General features: G+C 43.8%; 1 protein-coding gene across 3 annotated transcripts in view; it reads right to left on the bottom strand.

Annotated features, from left to right (window-relative positions):
* KCNJ6 (potassium inwardly rectifying channel subfamily J member 6) overlaps positions 1 to 19,676 on the bottom strand; it is a 165,845-nt gene that overhangs the window by 19,849 nt on the left and 126,320 nt on the right. The gene's annotated exons all lie outside the window — the stretch shown is intronic.

Here is a 19,676-nt window from a genome sequence, read left to right as displayed (position 1 = left end):
GGCTGGCACAGCTGGGATTGTTCACCTGCACAGGAGAAGCTTTGGGCTGAGCTCAGGTGTTGGAACGCAAAATGTCCCTCAGACATTTTTGGAGGTTCCAGGCCTTGGTCAGAAGCATTCTAGACCCTGGCAGGCAGCTGGAAACAGCTGGGATTTTGAGTTTGAGCCATGGAATGAGTTACCAACTTTGAAGGTGGAACAAGCAGTCACAAAAGGTTAGATAGCACAGTAAAAGTAGTTACAAAGTAGAGGGGAAATTTTTTTAGTGTTGTACAGGGGGATTTTAGCACCTGTCCAGGGGGTTTTTACTTTGTACATGGGGGTCAGAAGTTCTAAGATGGAGGAAAGTGGGCTGATCCTGTTCTTCCTCCTTCTTCTTCCTTGCCTCCATGTTCTTGGGGATGTTGGCACTCACAGATTGGTTTAGAGTAGAAAAGCACCATTTAATATAGGTAATAGGCATTGGGGGAAAACCATAAACATGTAACATGTAATGTTCCATATAAAAGACAGCAGCAGCCCTGGGCGGGGAGAGAAGAAGCAGTCGGGAGTCAGAGAGGATGTCAGGGTGTGTGTGTGCCTCTGCTGAGCTCTGAGCAAACCACAGCAGCCAGAGGAGAAAATCTTTCAGATAACTGACAATAAACTGCCTTGAGACTGAACAACAAGAGCCTGCATAGTTTTTCTTTGGAAGCATGGGTTGGAGGAGGAATTTCACCACCATATGAGACCCCAGAGCAAGGCTGGGGTTCTCACACTCAGGGTGCCCTGGCAGGGCCTGGAGGAGCCCCAGGAAAGCTGGAGAGAGACAATTTCCAGGGCATGGAGGGACAGGGCACAGGGAATGGCTTCAAACTGAAAATTTACAGGTTTTGATCAGATTATTAGAAAAATTTTCTCCCTGGCAGGGTGGGGAGACCCTGGGATGGAATTCCCAGAGCAGCTGTGGCTGCCCTGGATCCCTGGCAGTGCCCAAGGCCAGGTTGGACACTGGGCTTGGAGCCTGGGACAGGCTGTGAATGGGGATTTTGCACTGGATGGGGTTTGAGGCTCCTTCCAACCCAAACCATCCTGTGGCTCTGTGAGCTGTGCTCCCCCACACTCTGGGCTGGGATTCCCTTGTGAACTCAGTGCTCAGAGCTCCTTGTGCTCAGTGCTTTTTGGGCCCACCAGTGATTCCATTGTCCAGGCTTCCAGCCAGCCAAAGGGACCGAAGTTACCAACAAGGCAAAGACCCAAACCAAGCTTCAGAAAAACCCAAATTATCTTCTTGCTGTATTTCTTGGCTTTCAGAAGGGAATTGATGCATTCTGGATGAAGGGCAGGTAGCAAAGCTCTCTGAGGGAACGGAATCACTCTTCAGGATCCCATTTGGGATCTTTGGGGAATTTCTCCAGTTTTTTATGTGGCTGCTTAATCACATGGATGTTTCTGAATGCAAATGTGTCAGAGTGACAACAGAGAGAACGTTTCAAAGGAAACAACTCCAAGATGAGGACGCCATTACTGGTGTTATTCACCTCTAGAAGGTTTAATTCACCTTATGAATAATGTGGCAATAATCCCACAGCTTTCCACTCTATACTGTGCCATTTTTAAGCCAAACCAGCCTGGCCTGCTGCTGTTGTGTGGTACCTTTAACTAAATTGCTGTGAAGAATTCTTTCCAAAGAGGGAGCACAGTCAGAGCCCTGACACTGCAAAACTCCGGGATAATGCTGGAGCTTGTTGCTAACAGGAGAAAGATGGAGATTAAGATGACAACCACAGGAGAAAATCCACTTTGCAGCCTTTTTTTACCCTGTCATCTGTAGGAGACAGAGCTACAAGCACAGCTGATGAGGTGTGATGCTTTAGAGGAGGAGAGTTTGGATTTGCAAGGAGCTTTGAATGTCTTGTTTTCCCACCAGCGCTGCCATCTCCCTTGATAAGCTCATTTCAAAAGTTAATGGACCAGATCCTTCCCTGTGCTAATGCTGCATTGTGCTGCTTCAGAGGGGTAAAACAGCACTAAAGCAGTCTGCCCCTGCTCCTGGAGCTCTCCCCCTGTCCCAGGAAATAGGAACCGGCCAGAAGGGATTATCCAAAAGCCCAGAGTCTGAGCAAATCCTTCTGGGGAAGCAGTGGGGTGAGAGGTGCCTCCAACCCCTCTGATTCTGAGAGCAAAAATGATTTTACAAGCTACTGATGGAACAAATATTCCCAGGACTGGAAGAGCATTGAAAGAGCCCAAGTTTGGCATCACCACCACTGCTCCACCCAGAGCAGGTCCCTGTGCTTTGGGCTGCACGCTCAGAAGGAGGCATGAAAAACAGAGAGGGATAAATTCCCTGCTGCTAATTCCCTCAGCTGTGCTGACTAAACAGACAATTCCCTCTTTTTTTTTTTTCTCTTTTTTTGGGGGGGGATCAGCACGTGGCTGTGGAGCAGGGCACCAGCTGCTCTGGGTGCGAGGGGGAGGCACTGCCACCTCAACTGGACAATTTTAATTTCAATTTCAATCTGCTCTAAGTCAGACTCCACTGGAAGAGGGACTTTGAGAGCCCAAGTGCTGCTCTCTTTTTGGCTCGCCCTTGCCATGAGGATACAAACCAAGCTGACCCCAGCAGCTAAATCAGGAGCAGCAGTGAATGGACAATCAGGCCCTGGCACACACAGCAATGGCTCAAACCTCCTGCAGCTGAATTCTGCCACCACTCAGATTCCAGACAGGCAATCTGCTCTCCAGAGTCACGCTGGATGTGTTCCACACAAGAGCTTAAGGTTGTTGCTGTTGCTTTTCTACTGAAGGAAGAATTGCATTTGTTAGAAGAATTCTGGACTAATTCTGGAATTAGTCCAGAATTAAGGATTTTGGGCAGGTCTCAAGAGCAGCTGGTGGTTCCCCTGCCTTTCAGGTGAACCGACTGACTTTGGGCCCTTCTTCATCTCCTACTCAAAGCAACACAGGCCGTAAATCCACGGGTCCAATCCATGGTGAATTCCGAACACCTCACCTGCCATTCCATCTCTAGAGAGGATTTAAACCTGTGCTTGTTTTCAGGGTGATCATTCTGTGGGACCCAAATAATTGTGGATTTTTTCCATCCTGGGGAAAGGTGGTCAAAATGGAACTTTCTGTTTGTACAGAGGCGAGCCTGAGGAATAAACTCCTATGACAACTGAAACTCAACAGTTGCCATCAGAAGTGCCAGATATTTTCAACCTTCTCTTTTTAATACAAACCCAAAATAGAATGGATCAAAGTTAAAAGAAACAATAGCTATCACAGCTAGCATACAATTCTGCTGATGAAGGGAAGGGATGGACCACTTCTGATACAAAAAAACCTTTATTTCCTTTTCCTTTTTGTCTTTTATTTTCTCTTTCTTCATCAGAGGATGACAGAATGTCAGACTGACACACCAGCAGGTGTAATCCTGAGCTGAGTGAAGGCTGTAATTTGATTAAGGGTTTTGACAGGTTTTGAAACAATGAATGAATGAACCTGGAGGATTTAATTCATTCCAAGTGTAGGTGATGCATAATGCAGTTTTCATAAACCTTTCCTGCTGTAGAAGCTGGAACATCCCTCCAGCTCCCAATCCTGCTGAATTCAGAGGGACTGAACAGGACTTGTCAAAGGGCAGCTAATGAGGGGAAAATTCAGGGAGGTGGATTCAGCAAATGAAGCCCTGCAGTGATCTGACAGCTGCTGAGAAAGCTGCGTGGAAAAGGAGCTGAAACTCTCCCAAAACAGTGAATCGCTTTGGGATTAATTCCTCATCTCTCAGCTCAGATCAGTGGCACAAAATGAATAAACCACTGTCCCTCGACAAAGCCTGTGCTGGCACGGGGGGCTGCTGCAAAAACTTTTTGAAAGTCAGTAAAGTTGATTAAAGCCCACGATGTGTCAGCACAGACACAGAGCTCGAGGTGAACAGCTGTAGGTCAGCATTGAAGGGATTTTTTCCAATTAAAGTATTAAAATTTCCTTCTTCTGTGTCCCATATGAGGGGCTTAGCAGCTGGGTGGGAATCAGGCAGTGGATTAGACCTAATTACTCTTGGCTGTAACAAATCAGGGCTCTGGGTGGCAGATAAGGAGATGGGATGGCCTTGTGGAGCCTCCAGGGGGAAGTTTGGTTCATCCATTGCCTTCAGTATTTTGGCTGGAAGACTTTGAACACATGAATACCCAAGTATTTTTCCGTTCATCCAGCACCAGGAAGGACTGGTCCCTAGGTGTTTTTTTGTTTTTTTTTCCCTGATGGAAATTCAGGTTGGATCACTGTGCTCACTATGGAACCTACATAACTTTTGAGATGCTTTGCAGACAGACAAAACATCAGGATAAATCCAGGTGTCTCCTGGCCCCAGAGAGAAGGGAGGCTCAATCCTCTGGCAGGAGTGAAGGAAGCTCTTTTTCATTCCTGAGAGTTGACTTCAGCAGTACCCACGCACTGTTCCTTGTGTTGGAAACTTTAATAACTTCACTTGAAAATCCTGCCTTTTTGATGGCAGTGGAAATAACATGACTTTTAAACAAGTAGAGGAGACTGTCATTGAAGTCGAGCCAGCTATGTGGGAGTCAGATGATTAAGGTAGATGTAGTGTAGGAGGGGAGAAATACTATCATTTGGAAAAAAATACTGTATTTTAAACAGGTTTAATGTTCTCTTCCAGGAAAAGGGGGTTGTTATTATTAAGAGCATTACCAACATTAGATGCAGGGCTTGATTCTCTGTTGATGTGCCTTGGCTGTAATTGCTCCCATCCATGCAAATTGCCTAAAAATGAGTCTCAGTTTTCACTGAGCTGTGCAGCTGAAGTCTGGGGGAGCTGTGTGCTCGTTTTTTCAGGTGTGGAAACAACGAGGCAGAGGGTGAGATGGGAGGGAGGGATCTGCTCTGTCCACCTGGGCCATGCCAGTGTCTGTGTCACACCAGGGATCCACTTCTGGTCCTGTCAGAAAGTGTTTCACTCCTGTGGCCCACTCTGATTTTTAATCAAGGCTGTGTGATGCTGTTCCTGTATTTTTTGGGCAGAAATTGCTGCTCCAGCAAGGATCTCTCAGGTTACAAGATGTGGGTTAGAGTGTGTATTCTATTTCCATCTGTCAGAGCTGGGGCAGTTCTGTGCTTTTCATTGGGCAGGTTTTTCTTTATCTCTCCCACAACCAATCATCCCTCCAGGAGATCTCTTCTGTTAATGGGCCATTAATTATTAATTTTCTTCTGTTCATGGCCAGTGAGTGTCCCTGCATGGCTGAGAAAATTCCATCATCCATGGGGAGATGCTCTGCCCAGGGGAGGAGCCAAACATTCCTACCTGGATACAATCTGACCTGGGAACAGCACAGCAGCCTCTGCCCCCTGCATTCCCAGAGGAGCAGCTTCCTTCCCCCTGCATTCCCAGAGGAGCAGCTTTCTTCCCCCTGCATTCCCAGAGGAGCAGCTTTCTTCCCCCTGCATTCCCAGAGGAGCAGCTTTCTTCCCCCCTGCATTCCCAGAGGAGCCCAGGCCCATCTCCCCCAGCCCTGGAGCTCCAGAGGAAAACTCCCCCCTTGTGCAGGATCCTGCTCCAGCAGAAGCACAGCTGGCACTGCAGGAGGGCTGAGCCCCCCTGGGATGGGGCTGAACCACCTCCCTGACCCACAGAGCATGTTCTGACTCTGGCAGTGCTGCTTTGTATTGCTGCATTTTTAATTTTATTTTTATTTTCTTCCCTAATAAAGAACTGTGATTTCCATTCCCACATCTTTGCCTGAGAGCCCCTTAATTTCAAAATTATAATAATTCAGAGGGAGGGGGTTTACATTTTCCATTTCAAGGGAGGCTCCCACCTTCCTTAGCACACCCCTGGCTTTCAAACCAAGACAAAGGATAACTCAGCACGTGCCCACAGCTGGCTCTGGTGCAGCAGCAGGAGCAGCTGGAGGGCAGAGGCAGCAATGTTGGGCTGGTGCTGAAAGGTTCTGCTCTTGTTTGAAGCAGGTTCCACCTCTGAATCTGCAGCCCCTCTGCTCCTCTCTTTGCTGCCCTTCCTGCTTTTTGCAGCATCTCCTCTCTTTTCTTCCCATCCTGCTTTTTGGAGCATGGCACCTGTGCTGGGCTTGCTGCTGCTTTCTCTCTGTGGGATCATCCCAAAGCCAAACGAGGCCAAAGGACTGGGATCTGAGCATTTCCCCCCCTCAGGATCTCATTCCAATGTGGAAGAAAAGCTCACAGTGCAAAATTTGGGCGTTCAAATTCAGAGCTTGAAGTACTGCTCACATATTTTTTCATAATCAAACGGTCTTTCCATTGTTCTGATATGAGACAGAGCGGAGGAAGTAGGAAACCTGTACCAAACCCTAATAAATAGAATATCTGAGATAGATTTAGTGGGATATCTTTTGGTCTGGATGTGAAATCTCAGTGCAGTGATTATGCAAAATCCCTGGTGATGACATGGTTAGACTTGACTCAAAGCAACAAATCTTTCTGCTGATTTAGTGAACTCAAGTGCTCTCACATGCCCTGAAAACTGCTCCAGCTCAGGATCTTGGCATTTTGAGACAAAAATAGTGTCCTCTGGGCAGCAGTAAGACCTTCCAAAAGGATGTGTTTTACCATCAGAATGGTTTTGTGCCATAAACAAACCCCTCTGCACCAGCAAATGTCCTTTTCTCCTCCTTGACAGACTTGTACAACTTTTAAACTGGTAGGAAAAGAAGATAAACCATAATCTGTGCTGAAAATTCTTTCTATTGAGCAGATACTTCCTCTCTCAGCACAATTATTGGTCTCTGAGTATAGGGAAGGAAGTGGTTGACCTTAAACCATGACCCAAATGACCACCACGAGGTGCTCTGTGCTGGCAAGTGAATTTTGATTTATATCAATCCCTCTGTTTTCCTCCAGCCTTTCTTCCCACATATCCACAAAAAGAGTCAGAGGACTTTGTTACTCATTTTGCCTGGGATTTGAGTGACCCTGTGTATTTGAGTGGCCTCAGCCCAAGGTGCTTATTGCAACTGATGAACTCCGAGGTTTTCCAGCAATTTGTGGTTCTCTCACTGAGGAAATCACATTTCTTCCTTGACAGATTCCAGCTGTTCCCAGGCTCTCTTTAACACCAGGCTTTTGGGCTCACAATAATGAAAAAAAGCAAGATTTTACAGCCTGGAGAACAGGAGGGAACTACCCCAGCACAAATAATACTTTTTTACAAGATTTCCCAGCCTGAGCTGACTGTAATTACACGACATCTATGGAAAACACAGTTGCTGCCTAATGCCACCACCTGCTTGGAATATCCTCTTTATATCAGCATGGTTTCATAATTTCCTTGTAGTGTGATGCCACGGGGTCTCATGATAAACACTTTATAACACATATTATAGACACCAGCATGGATTAATGGCACAACCTGCATTTTCTGGGTTTTCACGGCCCCACTTGCACACTTAGTGTCATTTTTGTGCCACTACACCTGCTCCTCCTGCTATTTTCTTCTCATTTTGTCCAAACAACCTACAGGTATATTGTTTGTTTTGTCCATTTAAGTAAGTTATGGCCATACTCCATGAAATTGCTTAAAAATGGATTTTTCTTTATCTTCTCCATCCTGCAGTAAGTAGAATAGTGCAGATAAGGTTTGTGGTGCTGTGCTCACCTAGCAGGTGTCTGGCTGAAAGGAACTGTGACATCCCTGTACTGGTTTTTTTGGGGAATGAGGCTGCAGGATGCTACTCCAGCTGTCTCAGCACTGCCTGGGGATTCTGTGGAGTCTCCTGGTCATGATCCCTCCTGCATCCCTGAAGGACAGGGCACAGATTTTGGTGTCCTCACATCTCCCAAGTGCCTGGGGGACACTGAGGGTGTGCTGAGGGAGGAGAGAGGGGCCTGCTTACCTGACATAGGTGACAGAGACAAAATATTGCACAATCATGGAATGGTTTGGGTTGGAAGGAACCTCAAAGCCCACCCAGTGCCACCCCTGCCACGGCAGGGACACCTCCCACTGTCCCAGGCTGCTCCAGCCCCAGGGTCCAACCTGGCCTTGGGCACTGCCAGGGATCCAGGGGCAGCCACAGCTGATCTGGCAATTCCATCTCAGCCCTGCCCACCCTGCCAGGGAACAATTCCTAATTCCCAATATCCCATCTAACCCTACTCTCCTCCTTTTTTTTTAATTCTTTCTCATTTTTCCTCAGTCACACATCTCCCCTTTACTCTCAGTGCATATCACCAAGAATCTTCACCCCTGTCTTGGCTGCTGCTGTTGCATCCCTGGGGATTTGTTTCAGCCCCCAAAGGATGAACAGGCTCATTTTGTGCTCCCCTGCTGCTGTTTCCATGTCCCAGTGGATAAAGCTGGAAATCAGAGCTGGCTGAAGAGTGAGGAGTGAACAGCCCCAGCTCCTCCTGCCCTGTGCTGCATCCCTCAGGGGGAAGGTGCTGGACAGAAATTGCTTTATTGATTTTTTAAAGCTTTCTGTGCATTTGATTCTGGTCACTTTGTAGACATCAGTAAAGCCTGACTGGTGTCTTTTCACCATCAGAGCTCCTTTCCAACATCAGAGGCTCTTCAGAAGACTACTTTGAAATATTAGGATTCTCTATCTACTGGGTCTTGCTAGCAAGTAGTGAGAGTTTAATCTGCACAAAAATTCCAGGGGAACTCCTGGGAATGTTTTAATTTTTTTTTTCTTACCGTGTTACTCTGTTCTGCAGGGTGTGATATTTATAGAATATAATGAAAAGAATTTTAGGAGAGATGTGATCTCTGTCTTGGCTTCCATAAAGAGAATCAGCCCTGTGATCTGTGTTTTCAGGAATCTCTGCTCCAGTTCTGTTACCTTTCCAATGGAATTCTTGGCTCATATTTTAATGGACCTGCTACACCTAGCTGGAATTTTGGCTTTTGGTTCCTTTCTTTATAACAGATTAAGCATCAAACCACACGTGATAGATGGCAAGCGTGGTGGGAGGGATGAGCTCAGAACCATCAGAACCAAGGAAAGGCAAAAGAGGAAGGAGAATTTCCATGGACTGAGAATTTTTGTCCATTCCAGTGTCTCTATTTGCCATGGACAGTTTGTCCAATGAAATATTCCAGGTTTGTTGGGTCTGTCCTTGTGGAATGGCTCTTTCCATCCATCTGCAGAAGGGACAGTTGTTGGGAAGGATGGATAAATATAATTATTCATAATAATACAGCCAGGATGAAAACAATCCTCCCTCCTGGCTGGACAATGCCCTTACAGACAGTGGCTCAGGGCTGCAGGACAGATTTCCTGGGGGAAGGATCCACCCTTCCTCCCATGGCTGTGAAGTCACCTCAGACCTTGTAAGGCCAAAACTTCCAGTGTGGGCACTTTATTTAGATTATAAACATCCATCTGCTTCTAATCTTCCATTTGGCTCTTAATTAGAGCCTTAATTGCTTCTTCCCTGAGGCCATTAAGGAGCTGACAGGCACTGCACAGCTCAATTCAACCCTTTGGGGTCCTAATTCCGAGGCCACCAGAGGCTGAGCCCTGCTCCACAGGTTTCGGAGAGCTTTGGATCAGGCTCACAGCTGTACATTAAAACTTGGATCCACGCTGGGAGGGGATGGTTTTGCACTGAATTTCTATCACTGGTGTCTTTTGAGTACTTGATGGGTATTTTATATCCCTTTGGAGGGTAAAGGAAGATGTAGCAAGGCTAAAATTCCTGTTTTATGTCTTAAACCTTGGATCTTGACTAGTGATGAGGGGTTTAAAATCCTGGTTTAGCTGTGATCAGCCCTGATGGGAATGTCTAAAGGAGGAGATTTAGCCCTTGACTCATGGAGGGAGAAGAGCATTTTCCTTAAAATGCAAAGCAAAACCTCCTCCCCTGCACAGCTGCGGAGTTGTGGCTGCTGCCTTTGAAGCAGATTTTTGACCAGAAAAGAACCTTTGACTGCCCCAAAACCTTTGGCTTTGGACTCTTCTGCACTTTTCATGGCATCTGCCACAGCCCTATTGGCAGTTAGAGACTCATTGCTGCACTTAATATCTGAAAAAGTGGCTAATTTGTTGTCTTCCCACTGGAAAAAGAGATTAATGGAAACAGAATTGGAAAACGATGAAAATGGATGGGGGGGTTTCCCATTCTGGAGATCTAAGTGTAATAAATTAATACTTCTTATGCAAGGTTGCAAAAAAAAAAAAAATCTAATGGCTGGTTAAAAATGCCAGCACAATCTAATTGGAGTGGCTGACTCATAAATCTTTTAATCTCTTTTGTTCTGGTGGTGCCTGACAGCTCTGCCACAGCCAGATGGATTTTTTCTTTTATTTTGGGGAAGACCCTCTCTCTCTCTCTCCCCAGTTCACATTGCAGTCAGAAATGTGAACTCAAAGTTGTCCAACCTTGATGTTGCTTAAGACTCCCCTCAAAAAGTCTGGAATGTGCTGTTAGACACAATTGTGATGATAATAATGATAATAGTGATAATAATGACAATTCAGCCATTGTTTGTAGCTGGGTTTTTGCTGGCAGCTGGAACCACAGGGAGAGAGGAGCAGGCAATCCATGGCAAATCCATGCTGGACACTCCTCTCAACCTCCAGAGGGGCAGAAAGATGCCAAAAACTCACAATCCCCAATTCCTTCAATGGTGGCAGAGGAGAACAACGAAAGCTCTGAGCTGGGCTATGAATTTTTCAAAGCCATTCAATTCCTCACAGCTATAAAAAACAAGGAGGAGCCAGCTCAGTTTTATAATCACAGACAAATTTAGACTGGAGGGGATTTCTATCCACTTTTGGGGAATCAGGCACATCCTGATATCCTCTTGGATATTCCCACCCTCTTCCAACTCTGTCCCTGACAAATCCCTGGGGCTTTGGCTCCCCTTTTAGCCCCTGCCATGGAGTGAACTCCAGGAGAGACTTGGGCTGCTCTGACCTCACTTTGCTCCTGGTGGGAGAGAAATCCTGGTCAGACCTGCCAGTGGAAATTATTTGTGCAGTTCATCACTTTGTAAATTCAAACTGCTGGGAGAAGCCTGGGAGGAACCTACAAAATGCCTCAGAGTGGGAATTTCCCTCCCCACCACTCATTTCTGGGAAGTTAATGGAATTCAGCCAAATATTCCCTCTGAATTCATCTTTCTAAATCAAATTTTAGCATTCCTCAGGGATCTCAAACGTGTTCCTCACAACCACTGGAAATTTGGTTTTGGAGATCTCCTTCCTCTTTGCTTTGTTTCAAATGTTTCTTTCTGGTCTAAGTTGTAAGAATGGGATATCTCATATTCAACAGTCCTGTATTTATTAAAATCCCATTTTTTAAAGCTAAAAGCTTATGTCTCTACAGAAATCCCAACTAATGAAAATTGCCAAAATCAGGAAGAAAAAAAAATCTTGGAGAGCACTGTGACTTTCTTGGGAATACTGGGAATGAAAGAGAGGGAGTAAGTGAGCACGGGCATGGCAGTGAGTCCAAACTTTGATTTTCCCTGGAATGCTCTGATTGAGACCACTGAGATCACTGCAATTCTTTGTGATTTGTTTTTCCTTAAATCCCTTCAGGACTTTTTTCCAGAGGCATTGGGAATCCTAGGAACTGTGCCACAATGGGAGTTTTTAGTGCTGGCAGCTGCTTTCTAGGATAAAGAAATTTAAACTCATAAATTTTCTGTATTTTTTTTCATGTCTTTTATGTAGCCAGCGGTGTTTCTGCAGTCCATGGCCTTATTCTTTTTAATCTATCAACTGCTGAATTTGTATTTCTGGTTTAATTCACAACTTTGCTCATCCTTTAAAGTTTTAGGTAACTTTTGGCTTTACAGCTGCTGCTCTATTCCATTTTGTGAAAACTTTCTGCTGAAGGTGAATAATTTTTCTGCTCATATTCTTTAGAAACAGATGTAAATATTTGTAATTTTAGGGGAGCCTTCTGGTTATCAGGGAGTGTAATGCAAAGTGATTCCACTTTAACCCTTCTTAAAAGCCTGTTATTCCAGACACTTAAACTCTTCTTAAAATCCTTCATTTTATCCTCCATTACAATTCAGAAAGAATAATATACAGCTGGAAGTAGATAAGCCCCAAGGGGAGAAGTGAAAAGATCTTTTAGAAATATGGAAGGGATCAGAGTTCACCAAAAATACTTCCCAGGGTTTTGAACTGCAGGCTACCCAGACAGATTTCATACCTGGAAATCAAGCTGGGCAAACGAGGTGATCAGCATGAATCAGTTCATTCCAGCAAAATTCCTGACTCAAATCTGTGCTGGGATTTCACCACTGTTGTCTCCAGGCAGGTAACAACCCCAGATGACCAGAAGTGAAAGTCTAAAATTAGAAATAGCAGCAAAATATTTCCTTTTGCAGGAAATTATTTCAGTGCTGACCCTTTTTCTTGCACCGTTCCTGGAGCGAGGGGAGAGGCTGAGCACGCTCAGGTTCCTGGTGCCATCCTGGGAAGGGCTCTGGGATGGAAAAGGCACTCCAGTGGCCCCCAGCACATCTGGGAGGGGCTCAGGACTCACATCTGGATTTGGAGAGCAGGTGGAATGTGTTCAGTGAGCTGATCCTGCCTGGGGAATCCTCTGACCCGGATAAGGCTGCAGAGAATCCTCCCTTTGATTTGCCAGGTGGGGACTGTTGCCCTGATTTTTAAAAGTGTTATGATTTCTTTGATAGTTCTTTTGAAAGTTTTAAACTTCTCATGAAACTTCTTCAGCCTTCTGGTAATGTTTACATATTTCTACTGGAGTTCTCACGCTCTGTTCATGGAAATAATGATTGTTTTGTGTTCTTTGTGGGAGGAGAGAATTGAGCAGTGTGGTTGGAGAGGTGGCAATTTCACCCTCCAATCCACTGGCACTTTTGGAATTCTATATATTGCGAGGTCAGAAATATTTTTTTTTTTGTTTTTCTTTCTTGAACTCACATTTTGTGTCCAATAGTGACAGGGACTGGGTGGGACACGGGCACTGGTCCCTCCTGCCATTCCCTGGATCTGAGCTGGGTCTGGAGCTCCAAGGACTGAGCAGGAACTCTGCAGTGCCCTGCTCCTGGGCTAAAACTGCTGGGAAACTTGCTTGAAGTTAGGCTGGATGCAGAGTTAAAGCATCTGGGATCACAGGATTTTAGGAATGGTTGAAGTGTCTGGGATCATGGGATTCTAGAAAGAATGTGTCTGGAATAATGGGATTTTAGGAAGAGTTTATTTGTCTGAAATCATGGGATTTTAGAAAGAGTTTATGTGTCTGAAATAATAGGATTTTAGGAAGAGTTTAGGTGTCTGGAATCAGAGGATTCTAGGAAGAGTTTAGGTGTCTGGAATCAGAGGATTCTAGGAAGAGTTTAGGTGTCTTCAGTCTCAAGGTTTTAGGAAGACTTTAGGTGCTTAGAATCACAAATTTTAAAAAGAGTTGAAGTGTCTGGAATAATAGGATTTTAGGAGGAGTTGAAGTGTCTGGAATCACGGGATTTTAGGAAGAATTTAGGTGTCTGGAATTACAGGATTTTAGAAAGAGTTTATTTGTCTAGAGTCACAGGATTTTAGGAAGAGTTGAAGTGCTTTGCATCACAGGATTTTAGGGAGAATTTAGAGTGTCTGGAATCACAGGATTTTAGGAAGAGTTTACATGTCTGCAATCTCAAGGTTTTAGAAAGAGTTTAGGTGTCTGGAATCACAGATTTTAAAAAGAGTTGAAGTATCTGGAATTATGGGATTTTAGGATGAAATTAGGTGTTTGGAATCACAGGGTTTTAGGAAGAGTTTATGTGTCTGGAATCACAGGATTTGAGGAAGAGTTTATGTGTTTGGGATCACAGGATTTTAGGGAGAAGAGTTGAAGTGTCTGGGATCACAGGATTTTAGGAAGTGCTCAAGAATTACAAGATTTTAGGGAGAGTTTAGGTGTCTGGAATCACAGAATTTTAGGAAGAGTTTAAGAATTACAGGATTTTAAGAAGTTTAGGTGTCTGGAATCGTGGTATTTTAAGTGAGTTTAGGTGTCTGGGATCTCAGGATTTTAGGAAGAAGAGTTTAAGTGTCTGAAATCACAGCGTTTTAAGAAGAATTTCTGTGTCTGGAATCAGAGGATTTTCGGAAGAGTCTAAGTGTCTGGAATCACAGATTTTAGGAAGAATTTAGGTGTCTGGAATCAGGATTTTAGGAAGACTCTGCTGGTCAGTGAAGAGGCTGCCAGCCCAGCTTCCCATTGTGCCTTTCTGCTTGGAAAACAGCAGCAGGGCGAGAGTTGAAGGAAATTTTGGGATCCTGTCACTGCTCTGTCCATGGAGATCATGAGCCCTGCAGGGAATAAGCTGTGTGGGCTCAGCAGTGATGAGCAAAGGCAGGATTTTAGGACATCTCTCTGTGCTTGTCCCTGGTTTAGGAAGGAACGATGTTGACAGGGGAGGTTGTGGGAGTGTGGGAGGAACTGGGACCTGCCCTTTCTCCATGCCCAGAGAGACTTTGGAGGGATTGCCAAGACAGGAGGTGCAAAATGAAGCTCTGCTTGTGCAAGTCTGATATGTGGTCAGCACAGAATTATTTAATAATATCTGATCTGTTAGGTAATCCCTAAATACCTGTCTTTTACAGATCTTACCTTTTAATATGAGCTACTGCTTAAATATGAATATTAAATTTGAACACTTAGGGGTGAGGGAGCAGCTGGAGTTGTGAAGAGCTGAGGAATTAATTGGTGAGAAAGGTGTGAGAGAAGGAGAAAAAGCCATTCTCAAACATTCATAACAGCTTTGCAAAGTACAGCACTACCCAGAGAACAAAGCTGTTAAACAAATGTGTAATCCCTTTTCCCTGACAGTGAGATACAGCAAAATTTTAGTTGAAATGCACCTGATCAGCATCTCCTTTTTATTTCTCACAAATGCTGCTCCCTGATTTCTTGCTATTCCTCCTAGTTTTGACTATTGTGAAATTGTAATTGCCTCCTTTATGTCCTCTTCAGCAATGAAACTCATCTTTTCCACCTGCAGAGAAATGTCCCTGAAGGAAACATCCCAGTGAGATGGGAATTCCTTTCCCTGCTGGAATTTGGAGCTCCCCTCCTGCTAATGCCTGTCATTTTCTGTGTTAGAATAAATAACAATGAAATGTTTTGTTAGAATCAGTAAAATCCAAATGGGATGGAAGTGAAGCTGGCAGCTCCAGGGAAGTGGGGATGTGTGAGAAGTTAAACCATGTCCAAGTCTAGCACCCAGCAGCAGGAGATGCTAAAACTCTTAAAATAGAAAGGGAAGCTGCAGACTGGAGAGCCCCTGTGCTCTGATCATTTCTGGAATGAAGATGATCCAGTTTGGAGCAGAAGCCACTTGTTCTGACCCTGCATAAACTGCATTTCATCCTGGAACACCACGGAACCCACTTTTGTTCTTTGTCTTGCAGAAACGCTCAGGTGGGAGAAATCCTGGTGTTTTTCTTCCTGTCACCTGCATCCCCTCAAGAAGCAGTTGGAGAGGATAAATATTTCTTCCTTGAAGAGCAGTAGAAAATCCAAGTGAGAAATTCTAACCTCAGCAATGTTTATTTGGAGAGAGAACAAATTCTGCTGAGAGGTTTTGAAGGGATGGAACTGCTTAAATCAGAGGGAGATATTTGCTAGGACTGGGCAAGAATAAGGGGTAAACATGGCAATTCAGAGATATCAAAGCCACAATAAACCAGTCAGTCAAAGGGGCTGCAGTGAAGCTTTATACAATATTTGTCTGGTTGATAACACTGCTTACTGTATAAATAAACATCCAAGTGAACCTTTTATTGCTTTGCACACGTGTTTTCCACAGCTGACAAATGTGGCTGTTTCTGTAGCTGTAAATCCTCCTGCAGATGCTGCTCTCAAAGCTGCTCTTTGTCGGAATTATAAATGCACCCTGTTCTGAGTTTATTTGTAAAATTATCCCTCTGAACCTGAAGTTCTCTGTCTGGCTTTGTTGCTTGTTTTTTTTTTTTTTTAACAGCTACAAATGTGCAGATCGGTTTCTTTCCTTGGAGCTGTTCAATGCTCAAATGTTAATTTTTAGGCAGAGGGGATTGCCAGAGTGTCACCAAGTGCATCCCACTGGCCAGATGCAACTTCACAAGTCTTGTTCAGAATTTTCCTCTTTCTCACCATTTCCCCTGCCTTTTTTTTTTTTTTTTTTTTTTTTTTTTAATCTCATTCCTTCTCTTTGAGTTTATTTCTCTCAGTTTCTCTTTCTACCTGACCTTCCCATTACACCTTCCAAATTTAAAAGACTTTCCTTTTCTTCTTATGGGTCTATTTCCTTATCAGAATTATACATTTGCAAGTCTTGCTTAAATTTTTTAAACACCTACTTTGCTTACGATGATAAGACTTCCCTGAGAAATAGATTTCAGCTGGTGAAAAAGGCTTAAAAGTTTAAGCCTATGGCTAGGATTCAATTATCATAAAATATTCCTAACTGTAGATTATTTTACATATAAAACTCTGGGAAATAGGGGCTGCAAAATGTGGAAATACCAGATGTGTCCTCCAGCTGCAGTGAAGTTTGGTTGGATTTTTTCCCCCCATTCCTCAAGGCTCCTCAGTGGTTCCACAGCAGCCTAATGTGCTTTTGTTGTCCCAAAATCGATGTTTTTGGACACTGCAGAGATGTGCACCACCATCAGGAAAAGCACAGAGATAAATCTTTGCAAAAGTTTATCCTTCAAATCCAATGAGATATTTTTGAATGTTGTTGTAATAAATCAAGACAAATGCATATTGAAAGAATCTGTAACCAATATTTGTAAAAACCAGCCTTATTTTGAGTGTTTGGTGGTGCTGGATGAAGGAGTCAGATTAACTTAATGTTTTTGGAAAATGCCTTGCTGAGGATTCTGCCCTCAAAGTGATTTTCATGGTAGAAAAATGGGAATAACCAAGGTGTAGGGATTGTCTCTGGGATAATACTTTGTTATGTCCCTTAGAAAAACACATCCATCCATTTCTTTTTGCATCTCAGGAAGTTATGGCAAAGTTTCCATGGGGAATTAAGGGGTCCTTGAGTTGAACTTTCTGCTGAATTTTAATTTGGTTCATTATTTTACTGTCATTTAATAAAATGCATTATTCTTAATTTCATGTCCTAACACACAATGCAGAATTCCCATGACAATCCATAAAAATTGTGCTTCATACAACAGATGAATATGATTTTGGAGCACTCAGGATGGAAAGTATTATAAATGTATTTACCTGTTGAGTCAAATTTAAGCAGAATCAATAATTAATAACAATATTAGCAAAGGTTTACCCTTATCATTTCCCATTTTGTTTCTCCTTGAAGCTCTGAGTGGGGAAGCTCTGAAAACAGATAAAGGATCGTTTTCCCTGGTGAAATTTGAGAGTGGATTTTCTGATGAATGACACAATCTGATGACCTCAGTCGGGCTTGGATCCCTCAGCAGTGACATTAAATGAGGCCACTGCTGTAGGTGACATCACATTTTCCTGGCTTCAGCTTTTGTCATTTTGGATTCCATAACTCTGCTGGCAGGAACGCAGGGTTGGATTTGCTGCTGTGAGCAGCTTCTTTCCCTGCTCTCACTCTGCATCGGGTGGAAGAAGGAAAGGTGAATATTTGACTGCCTAAATTGGCTTTCAGCATTTGCCAGGATGCAATGTGTAAATATTTGTAAAAAATTGAAAGAGTGAAAATTCCTAGTGTTGGCAGAAGGTTGGCCGGATTGTACCTTCAACAAAAATATCTCAATGCATGAGATCAAAGCACAGCACACGAAGCTACTTCTGCACAAATATATTTTAGAAATTGTGCTGGTAATTCTGACATTATTTGATGCCCTCTGCTCATATCTCACTCAGCAGTCTAAAATGGGAAATGGACCCACCCAGGGCAGGGGAAACTTTTTAATCCTGGATATCTTCCATGGGTTTGCAAATAACTGCATTCAGTTTCTCTCTTGATATGGACTGGAAAGGTTTGAGACAATGACAAATTTGGTTTTATCTCAAATTTTGCCAGCCCAAGCAGTCTGAGGGCTTTGTGCTGCAGAGAGCCCTGGGTTGTGCAGGGTGAAAATGAGGAGAGAGAAAGGGGGGGTGGTCACAAATTGAGAGAGATGAGACTCTAAACCAACAAATCTACATTTGCTGCACTGCAGAAATATTCTGTCTTTTGATCTTGTAGGTGGTTTTGGTGAGACATTTTGTCATCCTGCCACTACTTGCCAATCACTTGGCTGGAAAACACGGTGTTCAGCAAACCTGAGAATATCCCCCACCCCCTTGGGATGTCGAGTTCCTTCAGCTGCAATTCCAAGATCTCAGGATGGTTTCAGGGAACAAACAGCAATTTCCTCATTGTCTCACCTGAAGGTGATGCAGATGTTTGAAATCCCCGTGCCTACTGCACAGATCAGGAGCACTAAACATTTCATCTTGATTTCTCTTCAGTACCACCTACTTCCTGGAAAATTTGGAAGCCTTGCATTTACCACTTCAAATTCCCTGCCAAGTTCCTTTCAGATTTTTTTTATTATTATTTTTTTTCCCCTGCTCCATTTTTGTCTCACACGTTTATTATATGGTGACAAATGCAGTTTTCTTCTGACACCACATAATAGATGTGTGAAGCACACACACATGTTCTAGTAAGAGACTGCTCTTTATTTCCTGGCTCCAGTTGCAAAACATGAGTCAGGGTTGGAAAGGTTGTGCTTCTGTCAGAGCTGTGGAATCCACGTGCTTAAACTTTCCTGAGTTTTGCTGTAGTCATGGGGAAAAATGGCAAATCTCATTTTTATATTTCTATAATCAGTGTTTTCTCCTCCCCCAGGCACATCAAATCTTCATTTTATAATAGCCATTCCCATGTGTTGATTATATTTACTCATTTCAGGCACTGATGCTGTTATTAACAGGGAAAAAAACACCTCCAGCTTCCAAAACACAGATAAAAGTACTCTCCTATAATTCTGGCTTTAATAAAAAAAAAAAAAGAAACATTATTTTAGTGGTGCATTTGCTGTGGATTTCAAACACTTTTTTCCCTCTGCACCAAGTGATTTCTGCTGTTCTGCTGCATAATTGCAGGTAACAACCGCCCAGCATCTCCACAAGACTCCGGTGACACAACATTCCTTGTTTGTACATCCCAGCTTCCACTGTTCTGTGCATTTCTGTGGGGGCCCCGGTGAAACACCAAATCAGCTGAGACCTTTTGTGAGCTAGAGTGGAACAAGCCCCATGTTACAAGTGAAAACAAAAACCAAGGAAAACGAGCAGGCAAAAAAAAACCCCAAAAAACCCCAAAATAAAAAGAGAGAACTGAACACATCATCACTTCCTACTGGATGCAGCCTTGGAATGCCACAGGGCTGGCAGTTGTTCTGCAGATACCCAGGGGTGATTGGAAGCAGCAGGACCATGGTGCTTCCATGTTAATCACAAATACAGTTTTGCATTGAGTTTTTTTGTTTGTTTGTTTTTCCCTAAGCAATTTTATCCCACAAGATCCCTGTGGTTGAGCTGCTCCTGCAATAGAATGACAAATAACTGGGTGACATGCTGTGAAAAATTTAGAAAATGAGAGATGCTATCCCATTTTCCAAACAGAGCAGAAAGAACACTAATTCTGTTAGGCAAGATGGAGCAAACAATTAAACTGGGCATGCTTTTAATTTTGGAGCTCACCAGAGAACGGACGCCTTTTTCAAATGTAACGACTGTGGAAG

Source organism: Lonchura striata, chromosome 2, assembly GCF_046129695.1.
Source record: "Lonchura striata isolate bLonStr1 chromosome 2, bLonStr1.mat, whole genome shotgun sequence".
NCBI classification, from domain to species: Eukaryota; Metazoa; Chordata; class Aves; order Passeriformes; family Estrildidae; genus Lonchura; species Lonchura striata.
Note: the sequence above shows the minus strand (reverse complement) of the source record. Positions and strands in the feature narration are given on the sequence as shown.